The following is a 6,000-nucleotide window of genomic DNA, read 5'->3' on the forward strand; positions in this document are numbered from 1 at the left end:
AATTTCCTTAATATTTTTCCCTACTATTTTAATTTATCCTTTTAGAATTTTGCATTATCTTTTAATCTATTTTTGGCATATTGTCCCCGAAAAAGAAATTGATAAGGAGAATACTTTGAATGTATTTACATATCGATGCAATATAGATATTTTTAAAAATTTTTATTCATTTATCAAATAAAATTTTAGATCACACCAAAATCGCCCAATTTACTATTTCTTATCATATCATTATAATACTTTATTAAGATAAACAAACTTTACTAATTTTGGTATATGACAATGTGTTACCGCCTATTCCGTTTATTATCAAAAAGAAAAAAGAGATTGTTGAATACAATCTTCTTTGCAGAGTCTTCATGCAGCTTTTTTGTCACTTGTGAAAACCTCATTCAAATAATAATAAAAGTGGTCCTAACCGAAACTTTGTTCATATGCATGACGGTTAAAATTATCTTCCACGAATTCCGTAATAGGATTAATGCAATTTTTATCGTAATTAATCGTTACCCGTATTCCGTCCGTGTCAAATGCTGCACAAAATTACTAATCAGCATTCAAATATATATATATCTATTATAAAATAGCTGTTTAAGTAGTTTATAAAGTTATAATGTAATTCAGCACATAAATAAGTATGTATAGACTTTACGCTAAGAATCGTTAGTAAAAGAGATATGAATTCGACGATGCGTTGTTCACTTCCGAGTTACGAGGCATATGAAGGAGGATCTTCGAGAGAATTGTTACCCATATATGATATATTATTCTTGATTATAAACCGGAATTATATTCCGAATTGGGCTGAGATTGTTTTTATTATCCGATCATTTAAGGTTAACTAAATGTTTACCACTTAATTCATTTCTGGTACTCACATACTCAAAACAGTTTGACAGAAATATACATTAATTAATAATCTTATTATTATACTTACGTAGCATTTTTTTTTGATATTATATCTATAAATAGTAACCCTCAAATATTATTTATAGAATATCATTATTATTATTTATTTATTATTTTTGAAACATTTCTTTTACTTCTTACAAATATTGTATATAAATGATATATTTTCGACAAAAAATCATAATTATTCCTTATAAAATTGATTAATAAAGTAGTTACTAATATTATTGTTTCAAATTTTTATGTGCAAATGTAATTTGTAATGTTACAAGTATAAAGAAATTACCAATTTGTTTATGCTATTAATTTGCAAATTTACCTAAAAGTATTACTAACTCTAACCTTAATCGTATTTCTTTTTGTACATTTTTCTTTTTATTATAACCCCTACTTTCTCCATTTCGCATTTAACCTACTAAAATTTAGAACCTCGTCATTTGGTATTTTCGTTATAAAGAAATTTCCTTTGGTGATTTCCAATATTTCCGATTGCCGTTATAAATTTCTCACGTTACACGACATCGGTAAAACTTTCACTTTGGGTGTCATAGTATATATGATGTGAATATGTCAAAAAAAATCAGTAATTCAAAACTCGGTAAAATCATCGCCGGCAAAATGATCCTGTTGGTAAAATAATTGATGAAATGATTATCGGTGAGACCCTTAGTATACATTATCGTACATTCGTACTGCTTCTCTGTAAAAAATTTTATCCGTAATTCTCCGTGAATATGATACATTTATGGAAATAACATGAAATAAAAAAAAAACGGAATAAATTTTTTATGGGACGAACTAATGATTTTGGTTCTTTTTCTTCATTGGCTCATTCAGCCATTCCCATTTTCACACCCAAACCCGCTAAAAATTAAAAAAACTTGCCTATTTGGGATGAACCCCCGGTTGGGAAAAAAAAATTTTTTATGGGACGAACTAATGATTTTGGTTCATTTTCCTCATTGGCTTATTCAGTCATTCCCATTTTCACACCCAACCCGCTAAAAATTAAAAAAACTTTGCCCGATTGGGATGAACCCGGTTGGGAAAGAAAAACTGATTATTAAAAAAATTTAATAACCGTTTTTTTTTTTAATATTTGTTATCTATTTTTTATAAGAATGAAAATGAACTGCATTAGAAATTTAAAAGTTTAAAAAATTTAGAAGTTGTAATTTGTAATTAAAAAATGGTAATTATTTCTCAACAAACTAGTGTCCAATTTATAAAGAAATTTTGGAATTTTGAAATTATGGGTTGTCAAAACAAATGAATAATTATTATTTTATCAAAAGTTTAGAGATTAGTTCAGACGAAACATGTTATTGTGGTTATTGTGATTATCCTGCTTATTTTTTCCAACTTAGGAATACATTGACTTGCGTCACGAAAAATCTCACCCTATGATATCGCTATGCTATCGATTTGAGAACAAATTATCCATACATGAAGTTAAATGCTGATGTAATGGTACAATGATCTCTTTACATTATTATTTTTCGACAAAAGTTCCTTCGTCACGTGACTGCGTGAAGATTCACAGTGAAATTCGATTAACGATAAATTAAAAGTTTGGAACTGGAATTTTTCCGGATCAAATCATATATTAAGATAGATAGTTTCGATATATTAATAAAATCTCGATAATAGAACAAACGGTTTGATATATCAGAATAAATAAACGAACCTAATTATAAAGTTTTGATTTTATTGCTATACATTATTATATGAACAGAATTTTACATGATTTAAAAAATTTTTTGCCTTATTGATTATAATAATCAAATTTTAGGATAATCAAAAGTTAAATTTTTATAGGTATAATATTTTAAATTCAATATGTAATAATTTGTAAAGAAAACATGAAAAAAGGTTTGATTTTATTACCATTGATATTCGTAGAGCGGACAAATTTGACGCTGCCATGAATAAATAACGATTTTTACGTTTAGAGTCTTAAAAGATTCTTATTATAATGTTATCATACGTAATAATCAGGTGCGAATTGGCACTTTAAAACTTTGTCAATTATGATCGCATCTTTATAAATTTATAGCACAGAATTTTATTAAATAATAAAATAATTTTTTATTAAATTAATTATAAATTACATACAATCGTTCAGATGTTAAACATAAATCGATAATTTATTATTTATATTATTATATTAAATAATTAAATTAGCTCTTCCATTTTGAAATTTCTCATATTCACACCCAACCCGCTAAAAATTAAAAAAACTTGCCCGTTTGGGATGAACCCGGTTGGGAAAGAAAAACTGATCATTAAAAAAGAATTTAACAACCGTTTTTTTTTTAATATTTGAAATTATCTATTTTTTAAAAAAATGAAAATGAATTGCATCGCAAAGCGTTAGGAATTAAAATTTAGAATTTTCGAAGTTGTAATTTGTAATTAAAAATGATAATTATTTCTCAACAAACTAGTGTCCAATTTATAAAGAAATTTTGGAATTTTGAAATTATGGGATGTCAAAACAAATCAAAAATTTAGAAATTAGTTCAGACGAAACGTGTTATTGTGGTTATTGTGATTATCCTGGTTATTTTTTCCAACTTAGGAATACATTGACTTGTGCCACGAAAAATCTCACTCTATGTTATCGTTATGCTATCGATTTGAGAACAAATTATCACACATGAAGTTAAATGCTGATGTAATGGTACAATGATCACTTTACATCATAATTTTTTTTATTTTTCGACAAAGTTCCTTCGTCACGTGACTGCGTGAAGATTATGATTAACGGAATCTCGGTTATGGAACTGAATTTTTATCAGAATTTTCTGGATTATATTAAGATAGTTTCGATAATGGAATATATTAATATATTAGTAAAATCTCGATAATCGAACAAAAGGTTTGATATATCAGAATAAATAAACGAATAAATAAACGAACCTAAGTAATTATAAAGTTTTGATTTTATGCTATACATTATATGAACAGAATTCACATGATTTAAAATTTTAGGATCATAACCAAAAGTTAATTTTTATAGGTATAATATTTAAGTTCAATATGTAATAATTTGTAAAGAAAACATGAAAAAAGGTTTAATTTTATTACCATTGATATTTGTAGAGCGGATAAATTTGATGCTGCCATGTATAAATAACGATTTTTACGTTTAGAGTCTTAAAAGATTCTTATTATAATGTTATCATACGTTATAATCAGGTGCGAATTGGCACCTTAAACTTTATCAATTATGATCGTATCTTTATAAATTTATAGCACAGAATTTTATTCAATAATAAAATAATTTTTTATTAAATTAATTATAAATTATATCAAAAAAAAGCTTAACCGGTTAATAACCGTACAATCGTTCAGATGTTAAACAGAAGTCGATAATTTACTATTTATATTCATATATTAAATAATTAAATTAGAACAAAATAGCTCTTCCATTTGGAAATTTCTCTTATTCACACCCAACCCGCTAAAAATTAAAAAAACTTGCCCGATTGGGATGAACCCGGTTGGGAAAGAAAAACTGATCATTAAAAAAATTTAATAACCGTTTTTTTTTTAATATTTGTTATTTATTTTTTATTAGAATGAAAATGAACTGCATTAGAAATTTAAAAGTTTAAATAATTTAGAAGTTGTAATTTGTAATTAAAAAATGGTAATTATTTCTCAACAAACTAGTGTCCAATTTATAAAGAAATTTTGGAATTTTGAAATTATGGGTTGTCAAAACAAATGAATAATTATTATTTTGTCAAAAGTTTAGAGATTAGTTCAGACGAAACACGTTATTGTGGTTATTGTGATTATCCGCTTATTTTTTCCAACTTAGGAATACATTGACTTGCGTCACGAAAATCTCACTCTATGCTATCGCTATGCTATCGATTTGAGAACAAATTATCATACATGAAGTTAAATGCTGATGTAATGGTACAATGATCTCTTTACATTATAATTTTTTTTTATTTTCGACAAAAGTTCCTTCGTCACGTGACTGCGTGAAGATTCACAGTGAAATTCGATTAACGATAAATTGAAAGTTTGGATTTTTATCGGAATTTTTCCGGGTCAAATCATATATTAAGATAGATAGTTTCGATATATTATAAAATCTCGATAATAGAACAAACGGTTTGATATATCAGAATAAATAAACGAACCTAATTATAAAGTTTTGATTTTATGCTATACATTATATGAACAGAATTTACATGATTTAAAAAATTTTTTGCCTTATTGATTATAATAATCAAATTTTAGGATAATCAAAAGTTAATTTTTATAGGTATAATATTTTAAGTTCAATATGTAATAATTTGTAAAGAAAACATGAAAAAAGGTTTGATTTTATTACCATTGATATTCGTAGAGCGGACAAATTTGACGCTGCCATGAATAAATAACGATTTTTACGTTTAGAGTCTTAAAAGAATCTTATTATAATGTTACCATACGTTATAATCAGGTGCGAATTGGCACTTTAAAAATTTCGTCAATTATTGCATCTTTATAAATTTATAGCACAGAATTTTATTTATTCAATAATAAAATAAATAATTGTTTTATTAAATAAATTATAAATTACTATGTACAATCGTACAGATGTTAAACAGAAATCGATAATTTATTATTTATATTATCTGTTATTATATTAAATAATTAAATTAGAACAAAATAGCTCTTCCATTTGGAATTTCTCATATTCACACCCAACCCGCTAAAAATTAAAAAAACTTGCCCGTTTGGGATGAACCCGGTTGGGAAAGAAAAACTGATCATTAAAAAAATTTAATAACCGTTTTTTTTTTTAATATTTGTTATCTATTTTTTATAAGAATGAAAATGAACTGCATTAGAAATTTAAAAGTTTAAAAAATTTAAAAGTTGTAATTTGTAATTAAAAAATGATAATTATTTCTCAACAAACTAGTGTCCAATTTATAAAGAAATTTTGGAATTTTGAAATTATGGGTTGTCAAAACAAATGAATAATTATTATTTTGTCAAAAGTTTAGAGATTAGTTTCAGAAGAAACACCTTATTGTGGTTATTGTGATTATCCTAGTTATTTTTTCCAACTTAGGAATACAT

Source organism: Rhizophagus irregularis, chromosome 5 (genome assembly GCF_026210795.1).
Source record: "Rhizophagus irregularis chromosome 5, complete sequence".
NCBI lineage: Eukaryota > Fungi > Glomeromycota > Glomeromycetes > Glomerales > Glomeraceae > Rhizophagus > Rhizophagus irregularis.